This window comes from Arachis stenosperma, chromosome 5 (assembly GCF_014773155.1).
Source record: "Arachis stenosperma cultivar V10309 chromosome 5, arast.V10309.gnm1.PFL2, whole genome shotgun sequence".
Taxonomy (NCBI): Eukaryota; Viridiplantae; Streptophyta; class Magnoliopsida; order Fabales; family Fabaceae; genus Arachis; species Arachis stenosperma.
The window spans coordinates 85,233,445-85,259,443 of record NC_080381.1 but is presented as its reverse complement, the minus strand read 5'-3'; the positions used below and the strand labels follow the sequence as shown (position 1 = coordinate 85,259,443).

At 38.2% G+C, this 25,999-nt stretch overlaps 2 non-coding genes across 2 annotated transcripts; both read right to left on the bottom strand.

The window, feature by feature from the left end:
* Positions 1 to 10,500: 10,500 nt before the first annotated feature.
* Positions 10,501 to 10,607, bottom strand: LOC130984513 (small nucleolar RNA R71). The gene has a single exon (XR_009088447.1). It is a non-coding gene; the product is annotated as a small nucleolar RNA R71 (small nucleolar RNA).
* Positions 10,608 to 14,485: 3,878 nt separating this feature from the next.
* Positions 14,486 to 14,589, bottom strand: LOC130983865 (small nucleolar RNA R71). Its single transcript, XR_009087836.1, has one exon. It is a non-coding gene; the product is annotated as a small nucleolar RNA R71 (small nucleolar RNA).
* Positions 14,590 to 25,999: the final 11,410 nt, after the last annotated feature.

Here is a 25,999-nt window from a genome sequence, read left to right as displayed (position 1 = left end):
AAGAGTAGAAGAAGAAGAAAATGGAGGAGATGGAGGAGGCTTATGTTTCGGCCAAAGGGGGAGAAGTAGTGTTTAGGTTGTGTGAAAATGAAGGAGTGAAGATGGGTTTATATAGGGGGAGGAGAAGGATGGGGTTCAGCTATGGGAGGGTGGGTTTGGGAGGAAAAGTGGTTTGAATTTGAATGGTGAGGTAGGTGGGGTTTTATGAAGGATGGATGTGAGTGGTGAAGAAAAAGATGGGATTTGATAGGTGAAGGGTTTTTGGGGAAGAGGTATTGAGGTGATTGGTGAATGGGTGAAGAAGAAAGAGGGTGGTGGGGTTGGTGGGGATCCTGTGGGGTCCACAGATCCTGAGGTGTCAAGGAAAAGTCATCCCTGCACCAAATGCCGTGCAAAAATGCATTCTGAGCCAATTCTGGCGTTAAACACCCATTTCTGGCGTTTAACGCTAAGTGCTTGCCCTTTTCTGGCGTTTAACGCCAGTTTGGTGCCCCTTTCTGGCGTTAAACGCCCAGAATGGTGCCAGACTGGGCGTTAAACGCCCATCTGCTAGCCTTACTGGCGTTTAAACGCCAGTAAGTTCTCCTCCAGGGTGTGCTGTTTTTCTTTCTGTTTTTCATTCTATTTTTGCTTTTTCAATTGATTTTGTGACTTCTCATGATCATCAACCTACAGAAAACATAAAATAACAAAGGAAAATAGATAAAATATAACATTGGGTTGCCTCCCAACAAGCGCTTCTTTAATGTCAGTAGCTTGACATAGGGCTCTCATGAGCCTCACAGATACTCAGAGCAATGTTGGAACCTCCCAACACCAAACTTAGAGTTTGAATGCGGGGGTTCAACACCAAACTTAGAATTTGGTTGTGGCCTCCCAACACCAAACTTAGAGTTTGACTATGGGGGCTCTGTTTGGCTCTGTTTTGAGAGAAGCTCTTCATGCTTCCTCTCCATGGTGACAGAGGGATATCCTTGAGTCTTAAACACAAAGGATTCTTCATTCACTTGAATGATCAATTCTCCTCTGTCAACATTAATCACAGCCTTTGCTGTGGCTAGGAAGGGTCTGCCAAGGATGATAGATTCATCCATGCTCCTCCCAGTCTCTAGGACTATGAAATCAACAGGGATGTAATGGTCTTCAACCTTTACCAGAACATCCTCTACAAGTCCATAAGCTTGTTTCTTTGAATTGTCTGCCATCTCTAGTGAGATTCTTGCAGCTTGTACCTCAAAGATCCCTAGTTTCTCCATTACAGAGAGAGACATGAGGTTTACACTTGACCCTAAGTCACACAGAGCCTTCTTGAAGGTCATGGTGCCTATGGTACAAGGTATTGAAAACTTCCCTGGATCTTGTCTCTTTTGAGGTAATTTCTGCCTAGACAAGTCATCCATTTCTTTGGTGAGCAAAGGAGGTTCATCCTCCCAAGTCTCATTACCAAATAACTTGTCATTTAGCTTCATGATTGCTCCAAGGTATTTAGCAACTTGCTCTTCAGTGACATACTCATCCTCTTCAGAGGAAGAATACTCATCAGAGCTCATGAAAGGCAAAAGTAAGTCCAATGGAATCTCTATGGTCTCATTTTGAGCCTCAGATTCCCATGGTTCCTCATTAGGGAACTCATTGGAGGCCAGTGGACGCCCATTGAGGTCTTCCTCAGCGGCGTTCACTGCCTCTTCCTCCTCTCCAAATTCGGCCATGTTGATGGCCTTGCACTCTCCTTTTGGATTTTCTTCTGTATTGCTTGGAAGAGTACTAGGAGGGAGTTCAGTAATTTTCTTGCTCAGCTGTCCCACTTATGCTTCCAAGTTTCTAATGGAGGACCTTGTTTCATTCATGAAACTTTGAGTGGTTTTGATTAGATCAGAGACCATGGTTGCTAAGTCAGAGTGGTTCTGCTTAGAATTCTTTGTCTGTTGCTGAGAAGATGATGGAAAAGGCTTGCCATTGCTAAACCTATTTCTTCCACCATTATTGAAACCTTGTTGAGGTCTCTGTTGATCCTTCCATGAGAGATTTGGATGATTTCTCCATGAAGAATTATAGGTGTTTCCATAGGGTTCTCCCATGTAATTCACCTCTTCCATTGAAGGGTTCTCAGGATCATAAGCTTCTTCTTCAGATGAAGCATCCTTAGTACTGCCTGGTGCATTTTGCATTCCAGACAGACTTTGAGAAATCAAATTGACTTGCTGAGTCAATATTTTGTTATGAGCCAGAATGGCATTCAGAGTATCAATCTCAAGAACTCCTTTCTTCTGATTTGTCCCATTGTTCACAGGATTCCTTTCAGAAGTGTACATGAATTGGTTATTTGCAACCATTTCAATTAATTCTTGAGCTTCTGTAGGCGTCTTCTTCAGATAAAGAGATCCTCCAGCAGAGCTATCCAAAGACATCTTGGATAGTTCAGAGAGACCATCATAGAAAATACCTATGATGCTCCATTCAAAAAGCATGTCAGAGGGACACTTTCTGATTAATTGTTTGTATCTTTCCCAGGCTTCATAGAGGGATTCTCCTTCCTTCTGTCTGAAGGTTTGGACTTCCACTCTAAGCTTACTCAATTTTTGAGGTGGAAAGAACTTTGCCAAGAAGGCATTGACTAGCTTTTCCCAAGAGTTCAGGCTTTCTTTAGGTTGTGAGTCCAACCATATCCTAACTCTGTCTCTTACAGCAAAAGGGAATAGCATAAGTCTGTAGACCTCAGGGTCAACCCCATTAGTCTTGACAATGTCACAGATTTGCAAGAATTCAGCTAAAAACTGATGAAGATCTTCCAATGGAAGTTCATAGAACTTGCAATTCTGTTGCATTAGAGAAACTAATTGAGGCTTAAGCTCAAAGTTGTTTGCTCCAATGGCAGGGATAGAGATGCTTCTCCCATAGAAGTCGGGAGTAGATGCAGTAAAGTCACCCAGCACCTTCCTTGCATTGTTGTTGTTTTTGGCTGCCATGGGTTCTTCTTCTTTGAAGAAATCTGTTAGGTCCTTTACAGAGAGTTGTGCTTTAGCTTCTCTTAGCTTTCGCTTCAAGGTCCTTTCAGGTTCAGGGTCAGCCTCAACAAGAATGCTTTTGTCTTTGTTCCTGCTCATATGAAAGAGAAGAGAACAAGAAAAGATGGAATCCTCTATGTCACAGTATAGAGATTCCTTGAGGTGTCAGAGGAACAGAAAAGTAGAAGAAAGAGGTAGAAGAATTTGAACTTAGTGAGATAGAGTTCGAATTGTGCATTGAGGAGGAGTGGTACTCCATAAATAGAAGGATGTGAAAAGAGAGGAAGAGTTTTTCGAAAATAAAAAAAAGATTTTAAAATCATTTTGAAAAAGATTTTGAAGAAGATATGATTGAAAACTTTTTTGAAAAAGATGTGATTAAAAAGATATGATTGAAAAGTTATGGTTTTAAAAAGATATGATTGAAAAGATATGATTTGAAAAACAATTTAAAAAGATTTGATTTTAAAAATTAATGACTTGCCTAACAAGAAAAGATATGATTCAAACATTAAACCTTTCTCAACAGAAAAGGCAACATACTTGAAATGTTCAATCAAATCATTAATTGTTAGCAAGTATCTTTGAAAAAGGAAAGAAATTGATTTGAAAAAGATTTGATTGAAAAGATATGATTCGAAAAAGATTTGATTTTGAAAAACTTTAAAAAAAAATTTGATTTGAAAACAAAATCTTCCCTCTTGTGCCATCCTGGCGTTAAACGCCCAGAATGGTGCACATTCTTGCGTTTAACGCCCAATGCACTACCCTTTTGGGCGTTAAACGCCCAGCCAGGCACCCTGGCTGGCGTTTAAACGCCAGTCTGCCTTCTTCACTGGGCATTTTGAACGCCCAGCTTTTTCTGTATAATTCCTCTGCTGCATGTACTGAATCTTCAGTTCCCTGTATTATTGACTTGAAAATAGAACCAAGATCAAATAAACAATGCATGCAAGACACCAAACTTAAAATGAGACACTGGACTCAAACAAGAAACATAAAAATATTTTTGGTTTTTATGATTTTGTAATTTTTTTGGATTTTTCGAAAATTAAGTGAAAAAGAAAATAAAGGTATCAAAATTCTTAATGAGAATTCCAGGAATCATGCAATGTTATTCTAAAGCTTTAGTCTAAAGGAATTAGACATGGATAGCCAAGCTTTAGCAGGACATTGCATTCAAGAGCTAAATTGATGATAATCAATCAGCTTTGGTGATGATAAGAACATCACCTTGAAACACTAGAATTCATTCTTAAGAACTCTGAAAAATACCTAATCTAAGCAACAAGATGAACCGTCAGTTGTCCATACTCGAAACAATCCCCGGCAACGGCGCCAAAAACTTGATGCACGAAATTGTGATCACTACAACTTCGCACAACTAACCAGCAAGTGCACTGGGTCATCCAAGTAATACCTTACGTGAGTAAGGGTCGATCCCACGGAGATTGTTGGTATGAAGCAAGCTATGGTCACCTTGTAAATCTTAGTCAGGCAGACTCAAATGGGTATAGTGATGTACGAATAAAGCATAAAGATAAAGATAGAGGTACTTATGTAATTCATTGGTAGGAACTTCAGATAAGCGTATGAAGATGCCTTCCCTTCCGTCTCTCTGCTTTCTTACTGTCTTCATCCAATCCTTCTTACTCCTTTCCATGGCCAGCTTATGCAAGGGTTTCACCATTGTCAGTGGCTACCTCCCATCCTCTCAGTGAAAATGTTCCTATGCTCTGTCACAGCATATGGCTAATCAGCTGTCGGTTCTCGGTCAGGCCGGAATAGAATCCAGTGATTCTTTTGCGTCTGTCACTAACGCCCCGCCTGCTAGGAGTTTGAAGCACGTCACAGTCATTCAATCATTGAATCCTACTCAGAATACCACAGACAAGGTTTAGACCTTCCGGATTCTCTTAAATGCCGCCATCAGTTCTTGCCTATACCACGAAGATTCCGGTTAAAGAATCCAAGAGATATTCACTAGAGCCTTGGTTGCTTGTAGAACAAAAGTGGTTGTCAGTCACCTTGTTCATAGGTGAGAATGATGATGAGTGTCACGGATCATCACATTCATCAAGTTGAAGAACAAGTGATATCTTGGACAAAGAACAAGCGGAATTGAATAGAAGAACAATAGTAATTGCATTAATACTCGAGGTACAGCAGAGCTCCACACCTTAATCTATGGTGTGTAGAACTCCACCGTTTGAAAATACATAAGAACAAGGTCTAGGCATGGCCGTGAGGCCAGCCTCCCAATAATCTAAGAACTAGATGTCCAAAGATGAAAATACAATAGTAAAAGGTCCTATTTATAGGGAACTAGTAGCTTAAGAATTACAAAGATGAGTAAAAGACATAAAACTCCACTTCCGGGCCCACTTGGTGTGTGCTTGGGCTGAGCATTGAAGCATTTTCGTGTAGAGACTTCTCTTGGAGTTAAACGCCAGCTTTTGTGCCAGTTTGGGCGTTTAACTCCCACTTTGGTGCCAGTTCCGGCGTTTAACGATGGGAATTCTGAAGGTGACTTTGAACGCCAGTTTGGGCCATCAAATCTTGGACAAAGTATGGACTATCATATATTTATGGAAAGCCCAGGATGTCTACTTTCCAACGCCGTTAAGAGCGCGCCAATTGGGCTTCTGTAGCTCCAGAAAATCCACTTCGAGTGCAGGGAGGTCAGAATCCAACAGCATCTGCAGTCCTTTTCAGTCTCTGAATCAGATTTTTGCTCAGGTCCCTCAATTTCAGCCAGAAAATACCTGAAATCACAGAAAAACACACAAACTCATAGTAAAGTCCAGAAAAGTGAATTTTAACTAAAAACTAATAAAAATATACTAAAAACTAACTAAATCCTACTAGAAACATACTAAAAACAATGCCAAAAAGCGTACAAATTATCCGCTCATCAATAATCTCATGACTTTGACTAGAGCTTTGATGCACTTTATTTGCTTGATTTCAGGACAAAGGAAACAAGGAAGAACGACGTTAGTAGCCACGTTAACCTAGTTAACGTGACCACTAATGTGGAATGGGGAAGAGCTTGCAACGTTAATGAGAAAAGTGATCACCAATAACGCCTGCGAAGGCATCATAAGCCCACGTTAATTGCCACGTTAACGAGGTTAACGTGGTAGTTAACATGGAGACAAAGAAAGCTCCAACGTTAGTGGTAAATGTGAACACCACTAATGCTCCAAAATGTGGCAATGAAAAACGTTAAGAATCACGTTAACTTAGTTAACGTGAACTCTAACGTGGAAGAGAGGAACAATGCCAACGTTAGTGACACTCACCTTTGTCACTAACGTTGGATCAAACTAGCATTGCCCACGTTAGTGGTCACGTTAATACCACTAACGTGAAAGTTAACGTGAAGCTAAGATTGATGAGCCAACGTTAGTGACAGTCACCTTTGTCACTAACGTTGGAGATGGCATTCACTACCACGTTAGTAGCCACGTTAACTTAGTTAACGTGAGCTTTAACGTGGAGAGTAGGGGCACTTGGAGCGTTAGTGACACAGGTGAATGCCACTAACGCTCTCGAAGATGAGGCATACCCACGTTAAGAGCCACGTTAGTTACACTAACGTGAACTCTAACGTAGGGACAAGGGGCACAAGGCAACGTTATTGGGAAAGGTGAGTCCTAATAATGCTTGCGAAGGTTTATAAGGCAAACGTTAGTGGTCACATTAGTGCCACTAACGTTGGAGTTAACGTGGGTTATATGGGGTTAGAACGTTAGTGAAAAAGGTGATTGCCACTAACGTTCTCGAACCCGCAATGTCACTTAAGGTTAACTTCACTAACGCCCATGCCTAGTTCATACTTTTCTGCAAGCTGAGCCCACTAAAGGTTGTAACTGCTTCAACTCAAGATCTAAGGCCCACATCCAAGACTTGAAGAACTCACTAGAAGATCAAGAGAAGTAGTATATATAGGAGTAGTTTTGAACTATAGAGAAGTTTGGCACTTTCGAGAACTACCCTCTGTATATTTACCTTTCTGCACTTTTAGCTAGGATGTATTCTTTTCTGCCATTTTCTATTTCTAGAGCTATGAACAACTAAACCCCTTTCATTGGGTTAGGGAGCTCTGTTGTAATTTGATGGATCAATTATAGTTTTCATTCTCCTCTTCTTTTCTCTCTTTTGATTTACTAGAAAGCTTTCGATCTTAATTCAATTGGTTAGTTGTCTTGGAAAAGAAACTCTCCATAATTGGATCTCCTCTACGCCTTGGAAAAGGGATGAGGAGATCATGCTAGAAAAGCTTTCTCATGTTGGACCAAATTGGGGTCTGGGCGGAAATAGTGACATGTAATCCTCCCAATACTTTGATTTGGAAATACATGTGGTATAATCAGTGACCACACTTCATCTCTTCCCATGAGCAATTAAATCAAGGAATTGAGCAATTGTTCAAGCTTAGAGAGATTGGGTTGCCAAGGAATTGGAACCCAATCACTTAAGATTGCCAATGAGATCAATAGATGCTTTGATTGAGGAAGAGATGAAAATGAATTTGATCCGGAGAATACAACATCTCCTGAGCCCAATGAATTCCCTATTTCTGATCTTACCCATTCTCTTTACTTTCTGTATTTATTTACATGCTCATTTCTCCAAATCCCCATCTAAGATTCTGCACTTTATTTTCTGCTATTTACTTTCCCGCCATTTAATTTTCTGCAATTCTCAAACTACATTCTGTTTAGCTCAACTAGCATACTCTTTCAACTAAAGTTTCTTGACCAATCAATCCCTGTGGGATTCGACCTCACCCTACTGTGAGTTTTACTTGACGATAATTCGGTATACTTGCCGAAGGGAAATTTGTTGTGGGACAAGTTTTCATGCATCAGTTAACTAGGTTAACGTGGTAGTTAACGTGTAGACAAAGAGAGCTCCAGCATTAGTGGTAAACGTGAACACCACTAACGCTCCAAAAATTGGCAATGAGCCACATTAAGAGTCACGTTAACTTAGTTAATGTGAACTCTAACGTGGAAGAGAGGAACAATGCCAACGTTAGTGACACTCACCTTTGTCACTAACGTTGGATCAAACTAGCATTGCCCACGTTAGTGGTCATGTTAAGACCACTAACGTGAAAGTTAACGTGGAACTAAGATTTATGAGCCAACGTTAGTGACACTCACCTTTGTCACTAACGTTGGAGATGGCATTCACTACCACATTAGTGGCCACGTTAACTTAGCTAACGTGAGCTCTAACGTGGAGAGTAGGGGCACTTGGAGCATTAGTGACAAAGGTAAGTGTCACTAACGCTCTCGAAGATGAGGCATACCCACGTTAGTTACACTAACGTGAACTCTAACGTAGGGACAAGGGACACAAGGCAACGTTATTGGGAAAGGTGAGTCCCAATAACGCTTGCGAAGGTTCATAAGGCAACGTTAGTGGTCACGTTAGTGCCACTAACGTTGGAGTTAACGTGGGTTATATGGGGTTGGAACGTTAGTGAAAAAGGTGATTGCCACTAACGTTCTCGAACCCGCAATGTCACTTAAGGTTAACTTCACTAACGCCCATGCCTAGTTCATACTTTTCTGCAAGCTGAGCCCACTAAAGGTTGTAACTGCTTCAACTCAAGATCTAAGGCCACATCCAAGACTTGAAGACTCACTAGAAGATCAAGAGAAGTAGTATATATAGGAGTAGTTTTGAACTATAGAGAAGTTGGCACTTTCGAGAACTACCCTCTGTATATTTACCTTTCTGCACTTTTAGCTAGGATGTATTCTTTTCTGCCATTTTCCATTTCTAGAGCTATGAACAACTAAACCCCTTTCATTGGGTTAGGAGCTCTGTTATAATTTGATGGATCAATTATAGTTTTCATTCTCCTCTTCTTTTCTCTCTTTTGATTTACTAGAAAGCTTTCAATCTTAATTCAATTGGTTAGTTGTCTTGGAAAAGAAACTCTCTATAATTGGATCTCCTCTGAGCCTTGGAAAAGGGATGAGAAGATCATGCTAGAAATGCTTTCTCATGTTGGACCAAATTGGGGTCTGGGCGGATATAGTGACATGTAATCCTCCCAACACTTTGATTTGGAAATACATGTGGTATAATTAGTGACCAAACTTTATCTCTTCCCATGAGCAATTAAATCAAGGAATTGGGCAATTGTTCAAGCTTAGAGAGATTGGGTTGCCAAGGAATTGGAATCCAATCACCTAAGATTACCAAGGAGATCAATAGATGCTTTGACTGAGGAAGAGATGAAAATGACTTTTATCCGGAGAATACAACATCTCCTGAGCCCAATGAATTCCCCATTTCTGATCTTACCCATTCTCTTTACTTTCTGCAATTTATTTCCATGCTCATTCCCCCAAATCTTCATCTAAGATTCTGCACTTTATTTTCTGCTATTTACTTTTCCGCCATTTAATTTTCTGCAATTCTCAACTCAATTTCTGTTTAGCTCAACTAGCACATTCTTCCAAATAAAGTTGCTTGACCAATCAATCCCTGTGGGATTCGACTTCACTCTATTGTGAGTTTTTACTTTATGACAATTCGGTATACTTTTCGATGGGAAATTTGTTGAGAGACAAGTTTTCGTGCATCAAGTTTATGGCGCCGTTGCCGGGGATTGATTTTGTATCGACAATGATTAAGTTGGAAGTTCACTAGATTGAACATTTTCTTTTGATTGTTTATTTTACCTAGTCATTTACTTTTAGTTTCAATTATTTTCTTCCTCATCTCCTCTCCCCTTGTTGCTTTCTTTTTCTTTGTTATTATTTCCAATTCTGCTCACTAACCCACTAAATGTTTGATAATTTGCATCACTCACACTAACAGCTACTCTAACAAGAATAATCTCTTTATTTTATTCTTTGCTGTGGGTTTTGTTAGTTGTATGACAGGGAGAAGAAGCGGAGCTTCAACTTCCTTTGATTCCAAACCTGAGAGGACCTTCCTTAGATTAAGGAGGGAAGCAAGAGGGAAAAGAGTTGTTGGTGCTAAGGAAGAGAAAGAGTACTTTGAAACAAACATGGAAGAGAACTTGGAAAACAACCATGAAGAAGAAGCTCACAACCATACCAAAGAAGGCCCTGTGAATCATGCTGGGCAGGAAAGAAGAGTTCTAGGCTCTTACATCAATCCAAACCCCAGAAATTATGGAAGTAGCATCCAAAAGCCAACCATACATGCCAATAACTTTGAATTAAAACCCCAGCTCATCACCCTTGTTCAAAACAACTGTTCATTCGGAGGAAGTGCCCAAGAAGACCCCAATCAACATTTAACCACTTTCCTAAGAATATGTGACACTGTGAAGTCTAATGGTGTTCATCTGGATGTCTATAGATTTCTTTTGTTTCCCTTTTCACTCAGGGACAAAGCATCTAAGTGGTTGGAATCCTTTCCGAAGGAGAGCTTAACAAATTGGGAAGATGTGGTGAACAAGTTTTTGGCAAGATTCTACCCTCCTCAAAGAATCAACAGGTTGAGAGCTGAGGTACAAACCTTCAGACAACAAGATGGTGAAACTCTCTATGAGGCTTGAGAGAGATTTAAGGACTTAACAAGAAGGTGCCCACCGGACATCTTCAATGAATGGGTTCAACTGCACATTTTCTATGAAGGACTTTCCTACGAATCAAAGAAGGCCGTTGATGAGCGGATAATTTATACGCTTTTTGGCATTGTTTTTAGGTAGTTTTTAGTAAGTTCAAGCTACTTTTAGGGATGTTTTCATTAGTTTTTATGATAAATTCACATTTCTGGACTTTACTATGAGTTTGTATGTTTTTCTGTAATTTCAGGTAATTTTTGGCTGAAATTGAGGGACCTGAGCAAAACTCTGATAGGAGGCTGACAAAGGACTGCTGATGTTGTTGGAATCTGACCTCTCTGCACTCGAAATGTATTTTCTGGAGCTACATAACTCCAAATGGCGCGCTATTAATGGCGTTGGAAAGTAGACATCCAGAGCTTTCCAGCAATATATAATAGTTCATACTTTATTCGTAATTAGACGACGTAAACTAGCGCTCAACGCCAGTTCCATGTTGCTGTCTGGAGTAAAACGCCAGAAACACGTCACGACCCGGAGTTGAACGCCCAAAACACGTTACAACTTGGCGTTCAACTCTAAGAGAAGCCTCAGCTCGTGGATAGATCAAGCTCAGCCCAAACATACACCAAGTGGGCCCCGGAAGTGGATTTATGCATCAATTACTTACTCATGTAAACCCTAGTAGCTAGTTTATTATAAATAGGACTTTTTACTAGTGTATTATCTATCTCTGGACGCCTAGTCCTTAGACCTTGGGGGCTGATCATTCGGCCATGCCTGAACCTTTCACTTATGTATTTTCAACGGTGGAGTTTCTACACACCATAGATTAAGGGTGTCGAGCTCTGATGCACCTCAAGTTTTAATACAATTACTACTATTTCCTATTCAATTCCATTTATTCCTGTTCTAAGATATTCGTTACACTTCAACTTGATGAATGTGATGATCCGTGACACTCATCATCATTCTCACCTATGAACGCGCGTGATTGATAACCACTTCCGTTCTACCTTAGGCCGGGCTCATATCTCTTGGATTCCTTAATCAGAATCTTCGTGGTATAAGCTAGAATTGATGGCGGCATTCATTGGAATCCGGAAGGTCTAACCTTGTTTATGGTATTTCGAGTAGGATTCTGGGATTGAATGATTGTGACGAGCTTCAAACTCCTGAAGGCTAGGCGTTAGTGACAGACGCAAAAGAATCAAGGGATTCTATTCCAACCTGATTGAGAACCGACAGATGATTAGCCGTGCTGTGACAGAGCATTTGGACCTTTTTCACTGAGAGGATGGGATGTAGCCATTGACAACGGTGATGCCCTACATACAGCTTGCCATAGAAAGGAGTGATGAGAAGGAAGAAGGAAGAAGTAGGAAATTAGAGATTCAGGAGGAGCACAGCATCTCCATACACCTATCTGAAATTCCCACCATGGAATTACATGAGTAACTTTATCTTATTCCTGCTTATTATTTATTTTTTCGAAAACCTAATAATCAATTATAATCGCCTGACTGAGATTTACAAGATGACCATAGCTTGTTTCATACCAACAATCTCTGTGGGATCGACCCTTACTCACGTAAGGTATTACTTGGATGACCCAGTACACTTGCTGGTTAAGTTGACGGAGTTGTGTCCACACATAGCAAAGAGCATTATAATTATTCCATACAACAACAAAAGGATACTACATTGATGTGATCACAATTCGCCCACCAAATTTTGGCGCCGTTGCGGGGATTGTTCGAGTATAGACAATGACGGTTCATCTGTGCTATATTAGGTAATTTTCTTTTCAAAAAGTTTCAAAAAATTTTTCAAATTTTTTTTATTTTCGTTTTTAATAATTTTTTTCAAAAAAAATAATAAAAAATACAAAAAATTCATAAAATCATAAAAACCAAAAATATTTGTGTTCTTGTTTGAGGTCCTGAGTCAATTTTAAGTTTGGTGTCAATTGCATGTTTTAAAAATTTTTCTTGCATTTTTCGAAAATTCATGCATTCATAGTGTTCTCATGATCTTCAAGATGTTCTTGGTAAATCCTCTGTTTGATCTTGATGATTTCTTGTTTTGTGTTGTTTGTGTTTTTCATGTATTTTTCGTTTGTTAGAGTCCATGCATTAAAGATTTCTAAGTGTAGTGTCTTGCATGTTTTCTTTGCATCAAAAATTTTTCAAAAATATGTCTTGATGTTCATCATGATCTTCAAGGTGTTCTTGGTGTTCATCTTGACATTCATAGTGTTCTGCATGCATCATGTGTTTTGATCCAAAATTTTATGTTTGGATCATATTGTGTTTTTTCTCTCTCATCATTAAAATTCAAAAACAAAAAAATATCTTTTCCTTATTTTCTCATAATTTCGAAAATTTGAGTTGACTTAATCAAAAATTTTAAAATTAGTTATTTCTTACAAGTCAAGTCAAATTTTCAAAATTTAAAAATCTTATCTTTTAAAATCTTTTTCAAAAATCATATCTTTTCCAATTTTCCTCTTTTTCGAAAATTTCAAAAATTTTTTCAAAATATTTCAAATTTTTTCTTATCTTTATATCAAATTTCGAAAATTAGCTAACAATTAATGTGATTGATTCAAAATTTGAAGTTTGTTACTTTCTTGTTAAGAAAGGTTCAATCTTTAAATAGAATCATATCTTGTAGTTACTTTAGTTAAGTAATTAATTTTAATTTTAAAAATTAAATCTTTTTCAAACACATCTTTTTATCACATCTTCTTATCTTATCTTTTATCATATCTTTTCAAAATTTATCTTTTCAAAAATTTGATTTTAAAATATCTTATTAACTTCTTATCTCTTCTTTCAAATTTGATTTTAATATCTTTTTCAACTAACTCTTTGACTTTCTTTTTATCACATCTTCTTATCTTATCTTTTATCATATCTTTTTCAAAATTTATCTTTTCAAAAATTTGATTTTAAAATATCTTATCTAACTTCTTATCTTATCTTTTCAAATTTGATTTTAATATCTTTTTCAACTAACTCTTTGACTTTGTTTGTTTTATCTTTTTCAAAACCACCTAACTACTTTTCCTTCTCTAATTTTAGAAAATATCTCATCTCTTTTTCAAAAATTCTTTTTTGTTTTAATTTTTAATTTTAATTATATCTTATCTTTAATTTTCGAAATTACTAACCCCTTTTCAAAAATTAATTTTCGAATCTCCCTCTCTCTCTTCTATTATTTATTTACTAACACTTCTCTTCACCTATCTTCATCTAAAAAAATCCGAACTCATTCTTCTTCACTCTTCTCCCCTTTCTTCTTCTACTAACAATAAGGAACCTCTTTACTGTGACATAGAGGATTCCTCTTCTTTTCTTGTTTTCTTCTCTTTTATATGAGCAGGAACAAGGAAAAATGCACTCTTGTTGAAATTGATCCCGAACCTGAAAGGACTCTGAAGAGGAAACTAAGAGAAGCTAAATTACAACAATCTAAAGGTAACCTTTCAGAAATATTAGAGCAAGAGAAGGAGATGGCAGCCAAAAATAATAATAATGCAAGGAGGATGCTTGGTGACTTTACTAAACCCACGTCCAAGTTTGATGGAAGAAGTATCTCTATTCCTGCCATTGGATCAAACAACTTTGAGCTGAAACCTCAGCTAGTTGCTTTAATGCAACAAAACTACAAGTTTCATGGACTTCCATCTGAAGATCCTTATCAGTTTTTAACTGAGTTCTTGCAGATTTGTGAGACTGTAAAGACTAATGGAGTAGATCCTGAAGTCTACAGGCTCATGCTTTTCCCTTTTGCTGTAAGAGATAGAGCTAGAACATGGTTGGACTCACAACCTAAAGATAGCCTGGACTCCTGGGAAAAGCTGGTCACGGCCTTCTTGGATAAATTCTTTCCTCCTCAAAAGCTGAGCAAGCTTAGAGTAGATGTTAAAACCTTCAAACAAAAAGATGGTGAATCCCTCTATGAAGCTTGGGAAAGATACAAGCAGCTGACCAAAAGGTGTCCATCTGACATGTTTTCAGAATGGACCATATTAGATATATTCTATTATGGTCTATCTGAATTTTCGAAAATGTCATTGGACCATTCTGCAGGTGGATCCATTCACCTAAAGAAAACACCTGCAGAAGCTCAAGAACTTATTGACATGGTTGCAAACAACCAGTTCATGTACACCTCTGAGAGGAATTTCGTGAATAATGGGACGCCTCAGAGGAAAGGAGTTCTTGAAATTGATGCTCTGAATGCCATATTGGCTCAGAACAAAGTGTTGACTCAGCAAGTCAACATGATCTCTCAAAGTCTGAATGGATGGCAAAATGCATCCAACAGTACTAAAGAGGCTGCTTCTGAAGAAGCTTATGATCCTGAGAACCCTGCAATGGCAGAGGTTAATTACATGGGTGAACCTTATGGAAACACCTATAACTCATCATGGAGAAATCATCCAAATTTCTCATGGAAGGATCAACAAAAGCCTCAACAAGGCTTTAATAATGGTGGAAGAAACAGGCTTAGCAATAATAAACCTTTTCCATTATCTTCTCAATAATAGACAGAGAATTCTGAGCAGAGCCCCTCTAATTTAGCAAATTTAGTCTCTGATCTGTCAAAGGCCACTTTAAGTTTTATGAGTGAAACAAGGTCCTCCATTAGAAATCTGGAGGCACAAGTGGGCCAGCTGAGTAAGAAAGTCATTGAAACTCCTCCCAGTATTCTCCCAAGCAATACAGAAGAGAATCCAAAAGGAGAGTGCAAGGCCATTGATGTGATTAATATGGCCAAATGCACAAGGGAGGAAAAGGACGAAAATCCTAGTGAGGAAGACCTCCTGGGACGTCTCTCAAGCAAGAAGAAGTTTCCTATTAAGGATCCAAAGGAATCTGAGGCTCATAGAGAGACCATAGAGATTCCATTAAATCTCCTTCTGCCATTCATGAGCTCTGAAGACTATTCTTCCTCAGAAGAGGATGAAGATGTAACTGGAGAGCAAGTTGCTCAATATTTAGGAGCTATCATGAAGCTGAATGCCAAGCTGTTTGGTAATGAGACTTGGGAAAGTAATCCTCCCTTGCTCATTAGTGAACTAGATACCTGGATTCAGCAAATTTTACCTCAAAAGAGACAAGATCCTGGCAAATTCCTAATACCTTGTACCATAGGCACCATGACCTTTGAAAAAGCTCTATGTGATATGGGGTCAGGGATAAATCTTATGCCACTCTCTGTAATGGAGAAGCTGGGGATCATTGAGGTACAACCTGCCTTGTTCTCATTATAATTGGCAGACAAGTCATTAAGACAGAGGACGTGTTAGTAAAGGTTGAAGGCTTTTACATCCCTGCTGATTTCATAATCTTAGACACTAGGAAGGAAGAGGATGAGTGCATCATCCTTGGAAGACCTTTCCTAGCCACAGCAGGAGCTGTGATAGATGTCAACAGAGGTGAATTAGTCCTTCAATTGAATGGGGACTACCTTGTGTTTAAGGCACATGGCCATCCCTCTGTGACAAAAGAGAGTAAGCATGAAGAGCTTATCTCAGTACAGAGTCAAACAGAGCCCCCACAGTCAAACTCTAAGTTTGGTGTTGGGAGGCCACAACCAAACACTAAGTTTGGTGTTAAGACCCCATATCCAAACTCTAAGTTTGGTGTTGGGAGTTTTACAACATTGACCTGATCACCTTTGTGGCTCCATGAGAGCCCACTGTCAAGCTAATGACATTAAAAGAGCGCTTGTTGGGAGGCAACCCAATTTTTATTTATCTAATTTTTATTTTATTTTATTGTTATTTTGTGTTTTATTAGGTACATGATCATGTGGAGTGATGAGCGATAATTTATACGCTTTTTGGCATTGTTTTTAGCTAGTTTTTAGTATGATCTAGTTATTTTTAGGGATGTTTTCATTAGTTTTTATGTTAAATTCACATTTCTGGACTTTACTAGGAGTTTATGTGTTTTTTCTATGATTTCAGGTAATTTCTGGCTGAAATTGAGGGACTTGAGCAAAAATCTGAAAAGGGCTGACAAAAGGACTGCTGATGCTGTTGGAATCTGACCTCCCTGCACTCAAAATGGATTTTCTGGAGCTACAGAACTCCAAATGGCGCACTCTCAACGGCGTTGGAAAGTAGACATCCAGAGCTTTCCAGAAATATATAATAGTCCATACTTTATTCGGAAATTGACGACGTAACTTGGCGTTGAACGCCAAGTACATGCTGCTGTCTGGAGTTAAACGCCCAAAAACACGTCATGATCCGGAGTTGAACGCCCAAAACACGTTATAACTTGGAGTTCAACTCCAAGAAAAGCCTCAGCTCGTGGATAGACCAAGCTCAGCCCAAACATACACCAAGTGGGCCCCGGAAGTGGATTGATGCATCAATTACTTACTTCTATAAACCCTAGTAGCTAGTTTATTATAAATAGAACTCTTACTATCATATTATCATCTTGGTTTTGATCCCTGGATTGTATTTTGATCCAGTGACCACGTTTTGGGGGCTGGCCATTCGGCCATGCCTGAACCTCTCTCACTTATGTATTTTCAACGGTGGAGTTTCTACACACCATAGATTAAGGGTGTGGAGCTCTGCTGTACCTCAAGTTTCAATGCAATTACCATTATTTTCTATCCAAATCAATTTTATTCTTAATCCAAGATATACATTGCACTTCACCTTGATGAATGTGATGATCCGTGACACTCATCATCATTCTCACCTATGAACGCGCGTGACTGACAACCACTTCCGTTCTACCTTAGGCCGGGCGCATATCTCTTAGATTCCCCAACAGAATCTTCGTGGTATAAGCTAGAATTGATGGCAGCATTCTTGAGAATCCGGAAAGTCTAAACCTTGTCTATGGTATTCCGAGTAGGATTCTGGGATTGAATGACTGTGACGAGCTTCAAACTCCTGAAGGCTGGGCGTGATGACAAACGCAAAAGAATCAAGGGATTCTATTCCAACCTGATTGAGAACCGACAGATGATTAGCCGTGCCGTGACAGAGCATTTGGACCTTTTTCACTGAGAGGATGGGATGTAGCCATTGACAACGGTGATGCCCTACAAACAGCTTGCCATGGAAAGGAGTAAGAAGAATTGGATGAAAGCAGCAGGAAAGCAGAGATTCAAGAGGAGCACAGCATCTTCATACGCCTATCTGAAATTCCCACCATTGAATTACATAAGTATTTCTATCCTATTTTATTTATCTTTAATTATCTAATCTCCTATAACCACATGGATAAGCCTGACTGAGATTTACAAGATGACCATAGCTTGCTTCATACCAACAATCTCTGTGGGATCGATCCTTACTCACGTAAGGTATTACTTGGACGACCCAGTGCACTTGCTGGTTAGTTGAGCGAGACTGTGAAGTTAATTTTGGACCATGGTTCTGTGCACCAAGTCTTTGGAGCCATTACCTTGGATTGTTGAAGTGAAAAGAATGAATCACGATTTCGCCCACCAAGTTTTTGGCGCCGTTGCTGGGGATTGTTCGAGTATGGACAACTGACGGCTCATCTTGTTGCTCAGATTGGGTTATTTTATTTTATTTTATTTTGTTTTATTATTCTTAAATTTCAAAAAAAAATTATATTACTTATCCTGTTCTTCAGAATTTTTAAGAATGGATTCTAGAGTTTCATGAAGCATGTTGAAGCCTGGCTGGCTGTAAAGCCACTTCAAAACCATCTTCATAGAGGCAAACTAATTTGAATATTAGCTGTATGCTAAAGCTTGGCTGGCCATTGGCCATGTCTAGTGTTTTGGACTGGAGCTTTCATTGAAAGCTTGGCTGGCTATTAAGCCATGTCTAATTCCTGGACCGGAGCTTTAGACTAACATTGCAAAGATTCCTGGAATCCTTATTAAAAATTTTGAATTTCTTATTTTCTTTTTCCTATATATTTTACGAAAAAAATCAAATAAAATTCAAAAAAATTAGAAAATCATAAAAATCAAAAATATTTTGTGTTTCTTGTTTGAGTCTTGTGTCAAGTCATAAGTTTGGTGTCAATTACATGTTCATCTTTTTCTTGCATAAAATTTTCGAAAAATTCATGCATTCATAGTGTTCTTCATGATCTTCAAGTTGTTCTTGATGAATCCTCTTGTTTGATCTTCATATTTTCTTGTTTTGTGTTGTATGGTGTTTTTCATATGCATTCTTGCATTCATAGAATCTAAACATGAAAAATTTCTAAGTTTGGTGTCTTGCATGTTTTTTTTTCTTGAAAATTTTTCAAAAATATGTTCTTGATGTTCATCATGATCTTCAAAGTGTTCTTGGTGTTCATCTTGACATTCATAGTGTTCTTGCATGCATCATGTGTTTTGATCCAAAATTTTCATGCATTGAGTATTTTTAGTGTTTTTCTCTCTCATCAAAAAAAAATTCAAAAATAAAAAAATATCTTATCTTTTTAAAATCTTTTTCAAAAATCATATCTTTTCCATTTTTTCATCATTTTCGAAAATTTCAAAAATCTTTTCAAAATATTTTCAAAATCTTTTTCTTATCTTTACATCATATTTTCGAAAATTGCATCAAAAATTAATGTTTTGATTCAAAAATTTCAAGTTTGTTACTTTTTTGTTAAGAAAGATTCAAATTTTAAGTTCTAAAATCATATCTTGTGATTTCTTGTGAGTCAAGTCATTAATTGTGATTTTAAAATTCAAATCTTTTTCAAAACTAATTTCAATCTTATCTTTTCAAAACCATATCTTTTTAAATCATATCTTTTATATCATATTTTTTTTCAAAATTTTATCTTTTTCAAAAGAATTTTAAAATATCTTTTCTAACTTCTTATCCTCTTATCTTTTCAAATTTGATTTTAATATCTTTTTCAACTAACTAATTAATTTTTTGTTTGTTTCTTATCTTTTTCAAAACCGCCTAACTACTTTTCCCTCTCTAATTTTCGAAAATACCTCCCTCTTTTTCAAAAATTCTTTTTAATTAATTAATTGTTTTAAATTTTAATTTTAATTATATCTTATCTATAATTTTCGAAAATCACTAACCCATTTTTCAAAATTATTTTCGAATTTCTCTCCCCCTCATCTCTTTCTATTTATTTTATTTATTTACTAACACTTCTCTTCACCTCTCTTCATCTCCAATCACTGCCTCTATCCTCACCATTGTGATTGGATTCTCCAATTTTATTCCTTTCTTCTTCTACTAACAATAAGGAACCTCTTTACTGTGACATAGAGGATTCCTCTTTTTTTTCTTGTTCTCTTCTTCCCTATATAAGCAGGAACAAGGAAAAAGGCTTGCAAAAAAAAAAAACTGGCGAAAAAAATATAGAAAGAAAGAAAGAAAAAGCAAGCAGAAAAAGCCATAGCCCAGTAGAAGAGCATTTGACTGCACATCAAGAAAGCATGAGAAATTCCCTCTTCAAGAAATCCCTGAGATACCTCAGGGGATACATGTTCCTCCACATAATTATTGGAAGCAACTAAGGATAGGAACACCAAAATCACTAGGGATTATGCAACAGAAGCAAGAAAGAGACATAAAGGAGCTCAAAAAGCACCATTGGATCTTCAAGAAGGCGCCACCCTCACTCAGGTGGACTCATTCCTTGTCCTTATTTTCTCTATTTTTTTCGGTTTTTATCCTTCATGTATATCTATGTTTTGTGTCTCTACTTCATGATCATTAGTATGTAGTAACTATGCCTTAAAGATTATGAATAATTCCATGAATCCTTCACCTCTCTTAAACGAAAAATGTTTTAATTCAAAAGAACAAGAAGTACATGAATTTCGAATTTATCCTTGCATTTAGTTTAATTATATTGATGTGGTGACAATACTTCTTGCTTTCTGAATGAATGCTTGAACAGTGCATATGTCTTTTGATCTTGTTGCTTATGAATGTTAAAATTGTTGGCTCTTGAAAGAATGATGAACAAGGAGAAATGTTATTGACAATCTAAAAAATCATGAATTTGATTCTTGAAGCAAGAAAAAGCAGTGAAAAAGCAAAAGCTTGTGAAAAATAAAAAAATAAAAAAATTAATTGGAAAAAAAAAAGAAATATATTTAAAAAAAAAGATCCAAAGAAAAAGAGTGTGCTTAAGAGCTCTGGACACCACTAACTGGGGACTCTAGCAAAGCTGAGTCACAATCTGAAAAGGTTCACCCAGTTATGTGTCTGTGGCATTTATGTATCCGGTGGTAATACTGGACAACAAAGTGCTTAGGGCCACGGCCAAGACTCATAAAAGTAGCTGTGTTCAAGAATCAACATACTTAACTAGGAGAATCAATAACACTATCTGAAATTCTAAGTTCCTAGAGAAGCCAATCATTCTAAACTTCAAAGGAAAAAGTGAGATGCCAAAACTGTTCAGAAGCAAAAAGCTACAAGTCCCGCTCATCTGATTAGAACTAATATTCATTGATATTCTAAATTTATAGTATATTCTCTTCTTTTTATCCTATTTTATTTTCAGTTGCTTGGGGACAAGCAACAATTTAAGTTTGGTGTTGTGATGAGCGGATAATTTATACGCTTTTTGGCATCGTTTTTAGGTAGTTTTTAGTATGATCTAGTTACTTTTAGGGATGTTTTCATTAGTTTTTATGTTAAATTCACATTTCTGGACTTTACTAGGAGTTTATGTGTTTTTTCTATGATTTCAGGTAATTTCTGGCTGAAATTGAGGGACTTGAGCAAAACTCTGAAAAGGGCTGACAAAAGGACTGCTGATGCTGTTGGAATCTGACCTCCCTGCACTCAAAATGGATTTTCTGGAGCTAAAGAACTCCAAATGGCGCGCTCTCAACGGCGTTGGAAAGTAGACATCCAGAGCTTTCCAGAAATATATAATAGTCCATACTTTATTCGGAAATTGACGACGTAACTTGGCATTGAACGCCAAGTACATGCTGCTGTCTGGAGTTAAACGCCAGAAACACGTCATGATCCGGAGTTGAACGCCCAAAACATGTTATAACTTGGAGTTCAACTCCAAGAAAAGCCTCAGCTCGTGGATAGACCAAGCTCAGCCCAAACATACACCAAGTGGGCCCCGGAAGTGGATTAATGCATCAATTACTTACTTCTGTAAACCCTAGTAGCTAGTTTATTATAAATAGAACTCTTTACTATCATATTATCATCTTGGTTTTGATCCCTGGATTGTATTTTGATCCAGTGACCACGTTTTGGGGGCTGGCCATTCGGCCATGCCTGAACCTCTCTCACTTATGTATTTTCAACGGTGGAGTTTCTACACACCATAGATTAAGGGTGTGGAGCTCTGCTGTACCTCAAGTTTCAATGTAATTACTATAATTTTCTATCCAAAACAATTTTATTCTTAATCAAAGATATACGTTGCACTTCACCTTGATGAATTTGATGATCCGTGACACTCATCATCATTCTCACCTACGAACGCGCGTGACTGACAACCACTTCCGTTCTTCCTTAGGCCGGGCGCATATCTCTTAGATTCCCCAACAGAATCTTCGTGGTATAAGCTATAATTGATGGCAGCATTCTTGAGAATCCGGAAAGTCTAAACCTTGTCTATGGTATTCCGAGTAGGATTCTGGGATTGAATGACTGTGACGAGCTTCAAACTCCTGAAGGCTGGGCGTGATGACAAACGCAAAAGAATCAATGGATTCTATTCCAACCTGATTGAGAACCGACAGATGATTAGCCGTGCCGTGACAGAGCATTTGGACCTTTTTCACTGAGAGGATGGGATGTAGCCATTGACAACGGTGATGCCCTACAAACAGCTTGCCATGGAAAGGAGTAAGAAGAATTGGATGAAAGCAGCAGGAAAGCAGAGATTCAAGAGGAGCACAGCATCTTCATACGCCTATCTGAAATTCCCACCATTGAATTACATAAGTATTTCTATCCTATTTTATTTATCTTTAATTATCTAATCTCCCATAACCACATGGATAAGCCTGACTGAGATTTACAAGATGACCATAGCTTGCTTCATACCAACAATCTCCGTGGGATCGATCCTTACTCACGTAAGGTATTACTTGGACGACCTAGTGCACTTGCTGGTTAGTTGAGCGAGACTGTGAAGTTAATTTTGGACCATGGTTCTGTGCACCAAGTCTTTGGAGCCATTACCTTGGATTGTTGAAGTGAAAAGAATGAATCACGATTTCGCCCACCAAGGAGTCACGAAAAAAATATAAAAATTAAAAACAGAATCAAAAATAGCAGAAGAAAAATCACACCCTGGAGGGAGGACATACTGGCGTTCAATGCCAGTAAGGAGCATCTGGCTGGCGTTCAATGCCAGAACAGAGCATGAATCTGGCGCTGAACGCCAGAAACAAGCAACATCCTGGCATTTGAACGCCAGGAATGTGCCTTGAGGAAAGCTGGCGCTAAACGCCAGTAACAAGCATGGAACTGGTGTTCAACGCCAGAAACATGCTACATCTGGGCGTTAAACACCCAGAACGTGCATCACCTCGGCGTTCAAACGCCAGAATGGTATACAAAGGCATTTTACATGCCTAATTGTTGCAGGGATGTAAATCCTTGACACCTCAGGATCTGTGGACCCCACAGGATCCCCACCTAACATATTCCCACCTTACCTCCTAATCCTATAACACTCTTCCCCAAAACACACTTCCCAACAACTTCAATCTCTCTTCCCAATTATCCCTTTACCACTCACATCCATCCACTCTTCCCCAAAAACCCCACCCACCTTCAAAATTCAAAAAAACTTTCCCACCCAAACCCACCCTAAATGACCGAAACTACACCCTCTCCCCTCCCTATATATACCCTTCCATTCTACTTCATTTTCACACAACACAAACCCCCTCTTCTACACCTTGGCCGAATCCATCTCCCCTCACTCTCCTCCATCTTTTCTTCTTCTTCTTCTTCTCTTCTTTCTTTACTTGCTCGAGGGCAAGCAATATTTTAAGTTTGGTGTGGTCAAAGCATAATCTTTTTTGTTTTCCATTACCATCAATGGCACCTAAGGCCGGAGAATCCTCTAGAAAAGGAAAAGGGAAGACAAAAGCTTCCACCTCCGAGTCATGGGAGATGAAAAGATTCATCTCCAAAAGCCATCAAGACCACTTCTATGATGTTGTGGCAAAGAAGAAGGTGATCCCTGAGGTCCCTTTCAAGCTCAAGAAAAATGAGTATCTGGGAATCCGACATGAGATCCGAAGAAGAGGTTGGGAAGTCCTAACCAACCCCATGCAGCAAGTCGGAATCTTAATGGTTCAAGAATTCTATGCCAATGCATGGATCACTAAGAACCATGATCAAAGTATGAACCTGAGTCCAAAGAATTATCTCACAATGGTTCAGGGGAAATACTTAGATTTTAGTCCAAAAAATGTGAGGTTGGCATTCCACTTGCCCATGATGCAAGGAGATGAACGCCTCTACACTAGAAGGGTCAACTTTGATCAAAGGTTGGACTAAGTCCTCATGGACATATGTGTGGAAGGAGCTCAATGGAAAAGAGACTCCAAAGGCAAGCCAGTTCAACTGAGAAGACTGGACCTCAAGCCTGTGGCTAGAGGATGGTTGGAGTTTATTCAACGCTCCATCATTCCCACTAGCAACTGATCTGAAGTTACTGTGGATCGGGCCATCATGATTCATAGCATCATGATTGGAGAGGAAGTAGAAGTTCATGAAGTCATCTCCAATAAAATCTACAAAATAGCCGAAAAGCCCTCCTCCATGGCAAGGCTAGCTTTTCCTCATCTTATTTGCCATCTATGTTACTCAGCTGGAGTTATCATAAAAGGAGACATCCTCGTTGAAGAGGATAAGCCCATCACCAAGAAGAGGATGGAGCAAGCAAGAGAGACCCTCCACGGATCTCAAGAGATGCATGAGGAAGCTCATCATCAAGAAATCTCTAAGATGCCTCAAGGGATGCACTTTCCTCCCAACAACTATTGGGAACAACTCAACACTTCCTTAGAAGATTTGAGCCACAATGTGGAACAATTAAGGGTGGAACATCATGAGCACTCCATCATTCTTCATGAAATAAGAGAAGATCAAAGAGCAATGAGGGAGGAGCAACAAAGGCAAGGAAGGGACATAGAAGAGCTTAAGGACATTGTTAGTCCTTCAAGAAGAAGACGCCACTAAGGTGGATTCATTCCTTGTTCTTACTTTTCTGCTGTTCGGTTTTTATATTATATGTTTATCTATGTTTTGTGTCTCTACTTCATGATCATTAGTGTTTAGTAACTATGCCTTAAAGTTATGAATAATTCCATTAATCTTTCACCTTTCTTAAATGAAAAATGTTTTTAATTCAAAAGAACAAGAAGTACATGAATTTCGAATTTATCCTTGAATTTAGTTAAATTATATTGATGTGGTGACAATACTTTTTGTTTTCTGAATGAATGCTTAAACAGTGCATATTTTTTATCTTGTTGTTTATGAATGTTAAAATTGTTGGCTCTTGAAAGAATGATGAACAAAGAGAAATGTTATTGATGATCTGAAAAATCATAAAATTGATTCTTGAAGCAAGAAAAAGCAGTGAAAAAGCAAAGGCTTGCAAAACAAAATGGCGAAAAAAAATAGAAAGAAAAAGAAAAAGCAAGAAAAAATGAATAGCCCTTAAAACCAAAAGGCAAGGGTAAAAAGGATCCAAGGCTTTGAGCATCAATGGATAGGAGGGCCCAAGGAAATAAAATCCAGGCCTCAGCGGCTAATTCAAGTTGTCCCTAACCATGTGCTTGTGGCATGCAGGTCCAAGAGAAAAGCTTGAGACTGAGTGGTTAAAGTTGTGATCCAAAGCAAAAAGAGTGTGCTTAAGAGCTCTGGACACCTCTAACTGGGGACTCTAGCAAAGCTGAGTCACAATCTAAAAAGGTTCACCCAGTCATGTGTCTGTGGTATTTATGTATCCGGTGGTAATACTGGAAAACAAAGTGCTTAGGGCCACGGCCAAGACTCATAAGTAGCTTTGTTCAAGAATCAACATACTTAACTAGGAAAGTTAATAACACTATCCGAAATTCTAAGTTCCTAGAGAAGCCAATCATTCTGAACTTCAAAGGAAAAAGTGAGATGCCAAAACTGTTCAGAAGCAAAAAGCTACAAGTCCCGCTCATCTAATTAGAATTAATATTCATTGATATTGTGGAATTTATAGTATATTCTCTTCTTTTTATCCTATTTGATTTTCAGTTGTTTGGGGACAAGCAACAATTTAAGTTTGGTGTTGTGATGAGCGGATAATTTATACGCTTTTTGGCATTGTTTTTAGGTAGTTTTTAGTAAGTTCAAGCTACTTTTAGGGATGTTTTCATTAGTTTTTATGTTAAATTCACATTTTTGGACTTTACTATGAGTTTGTGTGTTTTTCTGTAATTTCAGGTAATTTCTGGC